At 35.9% G+C, this 13,548-nt stretch overlaps 1 protein-coding gene across 1 annotated transcript in view; it reads left to right on the top strand.

Annotated features, from left to right (window-relative positions):
- The window catches only part of LOC100598481 (leukemia-associated protein 1), a 434,950-nt gene that overhangs the window by 337,469 nt on the left and 83,933 nt on the right, over positions 1-13,548 (top strand). The window contains exon 4 of the transcript XR_004030176.1: positions 4,353-4,491. The gene's annotated coding sequence lies outside the window, so the exon portion shown is untranslated. The remainder of the gene's footprint in view (positions 1-4,352; positions 4,492-13,548) is intronic.

Genomic DNA, 13,548 nt, shown 5'->3' on the forward strand with positions numbered 1-13,548 from the left:
AAAATGAGAAAACATAGATGGAAAAAAGAAATGAACCTCAAAAATTCCACTATTCAGCGATAACCACTGTTAACATTTTCAGGCACTTCTTTTCAGTTTTTTTTCTACAAAATATAATTGCAAATGCATTTTCAAAGATACTGCTTTACAATTCCCTTTTTCCCTTTAATAATATTTTGGGTTTTGTTCATGTTCTTCTAAATCAGAACATAGATCTGCATTATCATTTTTAAAACTTGCATTGTTTTCCATTCCAGGATGCTAGTACTGTTTATTAAATATTTCATTATTTTTTTCTCCTCCTGAGCTTGACTACTGTATTAGTCTGTTCTCATGCTCCTAATAAAGACATACTTGAGACTGGGTAATTTATAAAGAAAAGAGGTTTAATTGACTCACAGTTCCACGTGACTGGGGAGGCCTCACAATCATGGTGGAAGGCAAGGAGGAGCAAGCAGGCAAGAGAGAGCTTATGTGGATGGCAGCAGGCAAGAGAAATCTTGTGCAGGGGAGCTCCTCTTCATAAAACCATCAGATCTCCTGTGACTTATTCACTATCAGCAGAACAGCACAGGAAAGACCTGCTCTCATGATTCAATTACCTCCCATTGGGTCCCTCCCATGACACATGGGAATTATGGGAGCTACAATTCAAGATGAGATTTGGGTGGGGACACAGCCAAACCATATCAACTACCAACTGATTAACCAAATCCCTCAGTTTTAGAACATTTATTGAATGTTAATAATATTTCAAGTTTGCACTATGCACTTTACATATGTTATCATTTAGGTAACTTGTTTACAATTTCTTGATATTACTGATTATCCTTATTCTCTGTATACATTCTGTAGGATTGTACACTGATTATTTAAGGGCTTTTCATAAATATTGCCAGAGTATGCTCCAGAAAGGTTCTACCAATTTACATTCACAAAGCACAAAGCATCCAGAGTGTTTAATTCTCTACATCCACACAATCAATGGGTATTATCAACTTTTAAAATCTTTTCTAATCTTCTAAGGAAAAATGGTAACTCATTCTTTCACCTTGGAATTCTTTGATCACTAGAGAAGCAGAATTTTGTCTCTTGATGTATTCATATTTTTCTCTAAAATATTTTAAATCCTATATATTTGAACATATTAAAAAGTATATTTTGGCCAGGCATGGTGACTCATGCCTGTCATCCCAGCACTTTGGGAGGCCGAGGTGGGCCGATCACGAGGTCAGGAGATCAAGACCATTCTGGCTAACACGGTGAAACCCTGTCTTTACTAAAAATACAAAAAATTAGCCGAGTGCAGTGGCGGGCGCCTGTAGTCCCAGCTACTCGGGAGACTGAGGCAGGAGAATGGCGTGAACTCAGGAGGCAGAGCTTGCAGTGAGTCGAGATTGCACCACTGTACTCCAGCCTGGATGACAGAGCAAGACTCCATCTCAAAAAAAAAAAAAAAGTGTATTTTAATTATATGTACTCACATGTACATAATGTCATCAATGCATGCCTTTAAAATCATGAAGTTCTCTTTTTACTGCAATTTTTTTGTTTGCTTTATCTTCTTCTTCTTTCCTTTTACATCATCCTTTCTGTCCCTTAAACAGCCTTTAAAACAACATTGAATGCATCTTTCCATATTTTTGTATGTCCTTATATAATCCTTATATAATGTATGATATACATGCATACACATACACTATATTATATACACATGTATATGTATATGTATATATACAGTTTGTTTATATATGTTTTTTAAAAAGTGGGATCATATATTACATATTTTTCTGCATCCTGCTTTTCTCACTCAACAGTACCTCATTTGAAAACCCTCCAAGTTGTTTGGTGGAATTACAATTTATCATTTTCAGTGACTGAAATTTTTTGAAGGCATGCTCCTATTGATAGGCATTGCTTGTGTTTCTGGCTTTTTCTTTTTTTTTCCTACCACTACTAACAATGCTACAGTTAATATCTTTTTACATATGTCTTTACAAAGAAATTGATTTTTATGGAACACACAGGAATGTTATTGCTAAGTGGCCTAAGTGTGGATATGTGTTTTACCTCTAAGAAATGATGCCAGACTGCTTTGCCCGAAGGTCCAAACACATCCCCTTCCCACAAACAATCTCAGAGGGTACCCATTTCATTATGTCCAGCCAGCAATAGCTGTTATGGCATTTCAAATTGTTATCAGTCTGATGGCTGTAGTGATAATCATGTTGTTACTGTAATTTGCATATCCGTGGTTACTGCTTGTGAATTTGTATATCTTTTCATTTGTTTGCCACTGATTTACCCATCTGTGAATTGTCTTTGCCCATTATTTTATTGGGTTACATTTTTCTTATGTATTTGTAAGAGATTTTTTGCATACTATAAATAAACTTTTATTTTGTTTTATTTTATTTTTAAGATGGAGTTTCGCTCTTGTTGCCCAGGCTGGAGTGCAATGGCGTGATCTTGGCTCACTGCAACCTCTGCCTCCTGGGTTCAAGTGATTCTCCTGCCTCAACCTCCCAAGTAGCTGGGATTACAGGCACCCACCACCATACCTGGCCAATTTTTGTAAGTTTAGTAGAGACAGGGTTTCACCATGTTGACCAGGTGGGTCTTGAACTCCTGACCTCAGGTGATTCGCCCACCTCAGCCTCCCAAAGTGCTAGGATTACAGGTATGAGCCGCCACACCTGGCTGAAAAACTGCTAATTTTTAAAAATATTTATTTTGAATTCAGAAATTAGAACAAATTTTAAAAATAATTTTACAATTTTTTACTACAATTTTTCATTTTTTTCTATGCATGCAGGTATACAATTATGTAACCACCAAAAAGAGTTTTTTCTCATCTTTTCCAATACTTATGCCAGTTATTTGTTTTCATGTTATGTATACTATAATACCTATAATAGTGTTAAAATAATGTGAAACAGATAATCTTTATCAAGCTATGATTTTAAAATTTGCTGCTAGCTTTTAGAAAATTTCTTTGTTGAATTCAAGTGGTTTCTTTCTAGCCCTGTTTTAGTTAGGACTGGCTAGTGAATTTCGTCAAATGCCTTTTAATTATTTATTGATAGGACATGTGTTTTATCTTTTACTTTTTTGCTGCACTTAATTCAATGGATATATTAATTTCCTGATGTTAACCAACCTATTATTCCTGAAAGAGACTCAACTTAGTCTTTTGATATATTGAGAGATTCTCTTTGCTAATACTTATTTAGAATTTTTGCTTTTATAGTAATAAGTCAGATTTATTTCCAGTTTCCTATTTTCCTTCTATTTTTATTGAGTTTGGACACTGGATTTTAAAATTCTGTTCCAATGGTCTATGTAACTGTTTTTATACCAGTATCATACTATTTTGGTTACTATGGTTTTGTAATATATTTTGAAATCAGAAAGTATTGATGTTTGCAGCTTTGTTCTTCTTGATCAAGATTACTTTGGTTATATAGGGTCCTTGGGTAAAGAAAATGTGGCACATATACACCATAGAATACTGTGCAGCCATAAAAAAGGATGAGTTCATGTCCTTTGCAGGGACATGGATGAAGCTGGAAACCATCATTCTCAGAAAACTATCACAAGAACAGAAAAACACTGTATGTTCTCACTCATAAGTGGGAGTTGAACAATGAGAACACATGAACACAGGGAGGGGAACATCACACACTGGGGCCTGTTTGGGGGTCGGGGGCTAAGGGAGGGAGAACATTAGGAGAAATACGTAATGTAGGTGACGGGTTGATGGGTGCAGCAAACCACCATAGCACATATATACCTATGTAACAAAACTGCACATTCTACACATGTACCGCAGAACTTAAAGTATAATAATAAAAACAAATAGTATGTGTAATAGGGTCTTTTGTGATTTTAGTATTGTTTTTTCTTTTTCTGTAAAGAATGCCATGCATTGAATTTGTGGATCACTTTGGACATTTTTACGACATAAATTCTTCCAACCCGTGAACAAGCGTTGTCTTTCCATTGGTCTGTGTCTTTAATTTTATGCATGAAAGTTTTACAGTTTTCAGTGTACAAATCTTAACCTCTTTGGTTAAGTTTATTCCTAAGTATTTTTTTTTTTTGCTATTGTAAATGGGATTGTTTTCTTAATTTCCTTTTTGAATAGTTCATCCTTAGTGTATAGAAATATCATCTATTTTTTGTGTTGTTTTTGAATCCTGCAACTTTACTGAATTTGTTTATCAGTTCTTTCTGTGGAGTCTTTAGGATTTACTTTATGTAAGATCATGTAATCTGCAAACATAGGCAATTGTACTTATTTCTTTCTGATTTGGTTGCCCATTACTTTTTTTTTTTTTTTTTTTGTCTAGTTGCTCTGGCTGTATCAAATAAAAGTGTCAAGAGTGAGCATCCTTGCCTTGTGCTGAATCACAAAGGAATACCTTTCAGTTTTTCTCCATTGATTATGATAGCAGTGGGCTTTTCACATGTGGGCTTTATTGTGTTGAGGTAAGTTCCTTCTATACCTATTTTGTTGAGTTTTTATCATGAATGATGTTGATTTGGTCAAATGCTTTTTCTGCATCTGTTCAAATGGTCATGTGGTTTTTATCTTTCATTCTGTTAATATGATGTAGCACATTCATTGATTTGCGTATATTAAACCAGCCTTGCATCCCAGGAATAAATTCCAATTGTTCATGGTGTATAATCTTTTTAATGTGTTGTTGAAAACAGTTTGCTAATATTTTATTAAAATTTTTGTATCCATCAGAGATATCAGCCTTAGTTTTCTTTTCTTGTGGTATATTTGTTTGGCTTTGGTATTAAGGTGATGCTGGACTCTTAAAATGTGTTTGGAAGTATTCCCTCTAGTTACATTTTTTGGAAAAGTTTAAGAAGGAATGGTATTAATTCTTCTTTGAATGTTTGGTAGAACTCAGCTGTGAGGCCATCTGGTCCTGGGCTTTTCTTTGTTGGGAGGTTTTAAGTTACTACTTCAATCTCTTTATCTGTTACGGGTTTGTTCAGGCTTTCTATTTCTCCCTGATTCAATCTTTGTGGTTTGTATTTTCCTAAGAATTTGTCCATTACCTCTAGGTTGTCCAATTTGTTCATATATAATTGTTTGTAATAGTCCCTTATGATCCTTTTAATTTCTTAGGCATCTGTTGTAATGTCTTCACTTTAATTTCTTATTTTATTTATTTAATTCTTCTTTCTTTTTTATAGTTAGTCTGGCTAAGGGTTTGTCAATTTTATCTTTTCAAAAAATCAACTCTTGTTGATTTTCTCTATGATTTTTCTATTCTCTATTTGATTTATTTCTGCTCTAATCTTTATTGTTCCCTTCCGTCTGCTAATTTTGATATTGCCATTATATATCAATTTGGGGAGAACAATTTGGGTCTTCCAAACTAGTTTGGTATATATCTCTAATTGTGTAAATATTCTTTAATTTTTCTCAGTAATATTTTATATTTTTCTGTTTATAGATCTTGCAATCTTTTGTTTAATTTATCCCTAAGAATATTTTTATGCAATTACAAATATTTTAACATTTGAATTTCCAAATGTTCGTTGCTTGTGTATGAAATAAAAAATGGACTTTTTGCAAATTAATTTTTATCCTACAATCTTAAGTTTATTTATTAGTTCTAGTAGCTTTTTTTGTAGATCTGTTGGATTTTCTATATAGATGATCATGTCATCAGTGAATAACAATAGATTTACTTCTCACTTTCAAATCTGGATGTCTTTTTGGAGAGAGTTAGTGTAGAATTGATTTTATATTGTCTTAAATGTTGGTAGACTTAGCCAATAAAAGCATCTGGGCCAGAAGTTTTCTTTGGGAAGGTTTTTATCTATAAATTCACCTTTTGATATAGATATAGGATTAATGAGGTTACCTATTTTTTTCTTGAGTGAGCTTTGATAATTTCTATATTTCAAGAAATTTGTCCATTTTTTCCTTATGTTGTTGAAATTATTGACACAAAATTGCTCATAGTATTCCCTTATTATCATTTTAATAACTGTGAAATTTGTAGCGATGTTATTTTTCTTGTTCCCAATATTGTTAATTTGTTAAAGTGTGATTTCTATAAATGGCATGTCATTAGGTTGTGTTCTTTAATCCAGCCTGACGATCTCTGCTTTTTAATTAGGCTGTTTAGACCATTTACTTTTAATGTTATTACTGATACAATTAGGTTTCTTTAAAATTATTTTATATTTTTAGAGACAGGGTCTTTCTCCATTGACCAGGCTGGAGTGCAGTGGCATGATAATAGCTCACTGCAGCCTCGAACTCCTGGGCTCAAGCAATCTTCCCATCTCAGCCTCTCTAATAGCTAGAATTACAGGCATGAACCACCATGCCCAGCTAGGTCTTTAAAAAAAATTCTGTAGAGATGGGGCCTTGCTATGTTGACTAGGTTGGTCTCAAACTCCTAGCCAAGAGTGATCCTCCCACCTTGGCCTTCTGAAGTGCTGGGATTACAGATGAAAGCCATGGTGACTGGCAGATATGATAAGATTTATATCTATGTTTCTGTTTCTATTTGTTTATCTGTTTTTTATTCCACCTTTCCTTGTTTTAATTATTAAGATATTTTCGGGCACTAAAAGTCTTATTCATGTAAAATCAGAACTTCAATTTTATATTGAATCCAAAATTTCTTCCCTTACCCTGTGCAGATGATCAGTGGCTCAAGGACCCTTTCCTTCTCCTAGATCTTTTATTTTTCTTCCCCCACTCTTTCCAATGCTCAGGCTTCTCCAGGGTTTGGATTAGGAGAAGCTTGATCAGAGTGAAGAAGGCCATGACTCTTTTTATTCAGCAGTAGCAAGAGCAACCCAAAATCTTTGTTTTTACATTATTTGTGGAAGTTTCAAGTGTTTCGCTAATTGAAAGCTTTAGCTATTAAAAAGAAGACCCTGGTATTAGTCTCTTTACAACTGCTGCAAACCTGTTGAATTTGAATGCTAAGAGACAATGTATGTTAGAGCTTGGTGTACAGTTGCTTACCTTAAATAGATTAGGCATTAGTAATTTAATTCTTCACTGAGCTTTACCATTCTGAACTAAGATACAATGTTGTTAAGGTAATGAGAGCTATAGTAACACAGCAAGAAAAAAAAAACTTAATAAAAGTTTTTATTTTTATTTTTTTGGAGACAGGGCCTTGCTCTGTCACCCAGACTGGAGTGCAGTGGCACCATCTTGGCTCACTGCAACCTCTGTCTTCCAGGCTCAAGCAATCCTCTCACCTCAGCCTCCTGAGTAGCTGGGACTATAGGCACATGCCACTATGCCCAGCTAATTTTTGTATTTTTTATAGATACAAGGTTTTGCCATATTGCCCATGTTGGTCTCAAACTCCTGGGCTCAAGCTATCTGCCCACCTCAGCCTCCCAAAGTGCTGGAATTATAAGCATGAGCCACCATGCCTAGCCAATAAAATTATGTTAACATCTATGTAATGTCCAATATTGGTTCTCTTTCAATGGCAATTCTAAGTAGTCATTTATGGCTCCTTATTGGGCTTCTTCCATCTGTGGCTCTGCCATCTTTGACCTAGGGCTTCTAAGGTTGCCACACCCATCTACATCAAGCTGACATTGCTCCAGAAATTTTTTATAGGCTAAGTCCTGGGGATGGTATACATCACTTCTGTTCATATTTCATTGGCTGGCCTTCAGTTATGGCTAACTTCAAGGGAGGCTGGGAAACTGGGACAAGAACAGAAAATGCTTGGTGAACAGCTAGCTAGTTTCTGTGTAGGAGTGTTTTTTGTTATAAAGATTTTACATATTTAAATTTAAATTTAAAAGTCCATGAACATGGTTTTTCATCTCTGTCTTCTGTGGTAGTATGTTGACATCATATGGCCAGGTCACTCACCACCCCCTCCCCCGACCATACCCAAGGAAATTCAGTCTCAATAAGGACATTTCTTGGGGAGGGGGAAGGTAGCTCATCACGCTAACACCAAAGCTCTCAGAAGTTGCAAAGCTTGAATTTTTAAGAAAATGTAAAGGGACTACAGCTTTATAATGAACGTTTTAAACAGAAAAGAACAGATTTAATAGAACTCTTATTAAAGTCAAGCAGCGATATCTTCATACTTCATGCTGAGAATTTTTTTTTCTTTAACTCTTGAATGTCTTTTTAATGATTTTTAACAATTTAAATGTAGAAACTTATGTTCTATTTTCTAGAGTTTTGATTTTAGACAAAAAGGCATTTGTATAAAGAATCCTTTAGAGTGTTTATACATAGCTCTATGTTTAGTATTTTTCTTACAAATCTCAATCTCCTGGAGTCATGGGGCACTCAGAGCCCAGGGACTCAAGTTCACCATTAGTTTAATGGTTTTGACCTCTGCTCTAAAGTGGATTTGTACAGAGTCATGCCTTGCATGTCCCAGAGTCATTAGCTTGGCATGAAATGGTTCTACTGCTTATGTTGCAGTATAATTGTTTCTGAGTTGGGCTTCTGTAAAATGATTATGTCTACTCGAAGACCTGAAGAATTTAAGAGCAAACTGCTCATGGTGTGACAGTATTTGAGGGCTGGCAACTGGATAATCTTATGTGTAAAATAGAACCTAACTTTCTCTACTCATTTAGTTACCTAGGGTACTGGCTCACTTAAAGATTTGAGAGGCATCTCTTTTCAAGATTAGTATTTCCCACCATGGCTATGGAAACGGTTCTCTATGTTGGCCAAGGCAGCTCTGAGCAATCTTCTGGGAACTTAATATAGTTTATTGTTGAATATTTTGTTCATTAACTTGGGGTCCTAAGTATGTCTCAGCTTTTTGATATAATGTCTCCAATAGTGATGTTTATTTTAACTCATGCTAGAAGCCAAAGCTTCATTAATTTGACAATGATTTGCTACATGGTTAACAGGCCAGGTGTCTAGAATAAAAAATCTGCATCAAATAACTTTTGAATGACAAGGTGACCATATTCTGGCCAAAGGGAAGACTTAAATTGAATAAATAAATGTTGTAGTATGTTAGAAAGTGGTAAATGCCATGAAGGAAATAAATGGGAGTAGGAAGTTTAAGGGTTGGTAGATATTGCAATATTAAATATGGTAGTCAGGGAGGATGTTATTGATTATGTGACATTTGAACAAAAACTTAAAGGAGCTGAGGAAAGAGCATTCCAGGCAGAGATGAGAGCAAGGATGAGGCCTTTTAAACTGACTTTTTTGAGGAACAGCAAAGAGGCCAACTTGTGTTACTAGTGATAGAGAATGAGGGGATCCTGACAGGAGATGAGGCCAGAGAAGCTGAGTTCTGGGGTGGGAATAGGGTGAGGGGAGCAGAAGAGAGTAAGTCCTGACTAGGAGCAACACCTGAATTTTGTGGCATCCTGGAGGCCAGGCAGAGAAAATGTGTGGAGGAGGGAGTGATGGACTATGCCAAAAGATGCTGGTGGGTCACACGAGGCGCAGTCTGAGAACTGACCACTGGGTTTAGATTTGCATTGAGTAAGTATAGTGGGATCAAGAGTGAAAAGGAGGAGAGAAAGTAAAGATTTTTTTTTTTTAAGAGAAGTTTTGCTGCAATAAGGTGGTACAAATCAGAAGCAAACTTGAGAGAGCTCTTTTACTTTTAAGAAGGGAGAAATCATATGATGTTTGTATGCTGATGAGAATAATCCAGGGGAGAGGGAAAAATTGATACAGGAGTGAGAGGAGAGAATTGATGCAGGTTAGAGAGGAGGGATCTGATGCATGAGAAGAGAGATTGGTCTTAAATGCAAGCACGGCCAGTGCATCCATGGGGAGGGCAAATCAATGGGCATGGACGCTGGTAGATGGGTAAGTATAGAGATGGGACCATGTGGACTCTTCTAATTGCTGGTAGGTGGGTAAATATAGAGATAGGAGCATGTGGACTCTTCTAATTGCTAGTGCTTTCTTAGCATAACAAGGAGCAAGAGCATCATCTGGGAGCAGGAATGAGAGGACTTTGAGGGGAGAGGAGAAGTGATTGTGAGAGAAGGGAAATGAATGGGGCAAGGAGTGTTACTGTGATTGCTCAGCGGCATTTTGGTGGTCATGTCTACGAAGGACTTAAAGACAGGTAAGAATTGAGGTGTGAGAGGTAACCAGGGGTCAGATCTACTAGAGCCTTGTGGACTGTGGTCATGACTTTGGATTTCATTCTGAGTGAGATGGGCAGCTGTTGGAGAATTTGAGCAGTGGAGTGACACTATCTGACTTAGGTTCTGAAAGGATCACTTTGACCACTCTGTGCAGAATATTTTGCAGGAGCAGCAGCAGGGCAAAAACTAGTTCAGCAGTCTAAGAGAAAGATGATGGTGGCTCCAGCTAAGGTGCAAGTGGTGAAGGGGAGAAAAAGAGCTGGATTTGAGATAAATTTTGAAGGCAGAGCTGACAGGAATTGTCAATTAAAAGTAGAGTGTGAGAAAGAGGCCTTAAGGATGAATTTAAGGTGTGATCTTGAGCAATGCATAAATACTAGTGCTAATTAGATATCAGATTTCTCAGTCCCCAATACACCTGTAAGATCAACACCAACTGAGCTGGCATTCTTAGCCATGTAGCAAAATCATCCCCATGTAGACTGAGGCAGTAGTCTTCTTCAGGTTAATGTTGCTAATAGCCTCATATTTCACATGCAAAGGAAGCATCTGGTGAGGTTTATTTGGCATGAACACGGTATGCAGGAGGTTTAAGATGTGTAGTTTTTCAAAGTATTTTAGCATATTTTCTTTTAATTTTATAATTCCAAGATATATTAAGTAGATACCAATTTAACCTACCTTCTGGAAATATGCTGGAAATTTCTTCTTTCAAAAAATGACAGAATTTAGTTAATAGTCTGGCACTCGTTAGAGTTTTCCCAACAATAAAACAAAGTGTATTTATTTTAATGGGAAGTTCTGCTCTGTCCATTCAGTATTTTAATGTTTTCACTTTTTCCTTCTTTAAAACTTAAAACTATAAAAGTCTGAAAAATGAATATGCCATCAACTTTAAAAATAAAGATGACACTTTGCTCCTTCCTTCTTAAAGAACAGCTTGTCTCAATTTTCCCAATCTCTGTTTTCTTGAAATTTTACTTTCTGACTGGGCCAATCTGGCTACATATCCTCTTGCTACTTCATTCTCTTTTATCAGCAAACTTTCAGGATCACTAAAGAATAAGTAGTGTCTTTGCTTCCATCCCCTTACACTTAGAGACTTTCAGAGTTTCCGTAATAGCTCGCTACACAGAGAAAGGCAAACAAAAGAATGCTAGAACATTTTCCCGAAAAGTGCAGTTTAGTTCTTTTCTTCACTGTGTTTGCAAATGATTGCACTGGGACTGAGGGAGGAAATGAATGTATTGCATAGGAATCTTTGTTCTGTGGTTTGGGGAGATCAAGAAGACCAATACTACCTGGATATTTTATTAACATCTTCAATTTGTTTCTTTGAGTCTTCTTCCCTCTCAGCAGAATGAATGATTAATTTCAGGTAAAAAGAAGCAAGGTTTTTATTGCCTTTCCCCATAATCTGACTTTCAGAGTGGACTTGATGGCTCCAATTATTGGTGCTTTAGGTTGTAAACAGTTGTCAGGTTTGTGGACAGGCGGATCAGGAACAGCCACTTGTTATTTCAGAGATAAAGGCAATGTAGTGCAAAAGCGGAGAGCTTGAGATCTGGAGTCTGATAGATTCTAGTGTCATGGCTCTCTAGCTGGCTAGGCCACTTACAATTTCTCTGGGGCTCAATTTACTCATCTGGAAAATAGGGATGATAATGTTTATTTCATAGAGTTGTTAAGATTAAAATAAGTGATGTATCTTAAGCAATTACCACAGTGCCCTGCACATAATAAACACTCAATAATTGGTAGCTATTTTTACTTTTTATTTTATAAATTTGTAATATAAGGAGTATGATTTTAATAACTGCATTATTACATATTATATGTATTGGTATATATATATCTTATTATATTATATGTACATATATACGTGTGTGTATATATATTTATATATGATTCAGATTAAAAAAATAGTGTTTTACTTTCTCTAAGCACCCCTGAAGGATTACACCAGCGATTCTCAAAATACAGTCTCCAGACCAATGGCATCAGCATCACCTGGAAACTTATTAGAAATTCAACTCTTGTAACCCCATTTCAGAAGAAACCGAATTAGAAACCTTAGGGGTGGGGTTTCATAATCTGTATTTTAATGAGTCTTTCTAGTAACCCTGATGCACTGTGAAGCTTGAGAAACCCTGGAAGAGACTATGTTCTCATCCCAGAATAATGACTTTCAAGTTAACACATCCTTGTGGTTAGGTGGCTCACGCCTATAATCCCAGCACTTTGGGAGGCCACGGCAGGAGGATCACTTGAGGCCAGGAGTCCAAGACCCAGTTGGGTAATATAGCAAGATCCTGTTTCTACAGAAAATTTTAAAAATTAGAGAAGCATGGTGGCTCATGCCTGTAGACCCAACTACTTGGGAGTATGAGGCGGGAGCATCACTGAACCCCAGGAGTTGAAGGCTGCAATGAGTTATGATTGAGCCACTGTACTTGAGCCTGGGGGTGACAGGGCAAGACACATTCTTGCTTTAGTTGCTGTCTTGTTTCATGTAGTAAATTCTAAGCAACCTGTAAATGCTGAAGTGAAATCAAATGGTAATATTAAAAACACGAACTCTTTGTTTAATAAATGTCTACTGAGTGCTTACTAGGTGCAAGGCATTGTGTGAAGTGCTCTAATGCACACCTAGTATCACTGTGTTTGGCACAGTGGCTCTCCATTCTTTTCTGTTTGCCTGTCAATCTTTCTGTACACCGCTTTACTTACTACTGCCTTATAGTAGCTTTGGTATGTGATGGAACAAGTTCCTTTTCTTTAATCTCCTTGGCCACTCTTGATCATTTATTCATCTGAATAAAATTCAGATTAAGCCTGTTAATTTTCATGACAAGCTATAATATTCACTGGGAATATTTTGTAGATCAGTTTAGGGAAAATACAAATTTGTAGATCAGTTTAGGGAAAAACTGATATCTTCATGATATTTTCATGATATTTTAAGCCTTCTGGTAAATGAATGTGACGTATCTTTCCATTTACTTGAGTGTTCCTTTACATTTTTCATTAAGGGTATATAATTTCATACTTTCAAGTAATATACTACTTTAGATTTATTCCCAAGAACCTTACAGATTTAAAAAATTTCATTTATTATGGAATAGATATTTTAATTTGTCATTCATTTTCCAATTGTTTGTTTCTTGTGTATGGAAATGTCATTGATCTATTTTTTATTAATTGATCCTGTACTCTGCAATTTTACAGAATTCTCTTATTAGTTCTAAAAGTTTGTAATTTTCAAAATATTTTCTGTGGACAATAAGTTCTACAATTAATGACAGTTTTGAATTGCTCTTTATTTTTCTCTTATTGTTATTTCTTGTCTTATTGAGTTGGGAAAGACCTCCAGTTAGAAGTTGAACAGTTTTGTAAATAACAGGTGTCTTCATTGTGTTTCTGACTTTAAAGCAGATG

This window comes from Nomascus leucogenys, chromosome 5, assembly GCF_006542625.1.
Source record: "Nomascus leucogenys isolate Asia chromosome 5, Asia_NLE_v1, whole genome shotgun sequence".
In the NCBI taxonomy this organism is placed as follows: Eukaryota; Metazoa; Chordata; class Mammalia; order Primates; family Hylobatidae; genus Nomascus; species Nomascus leucogenys.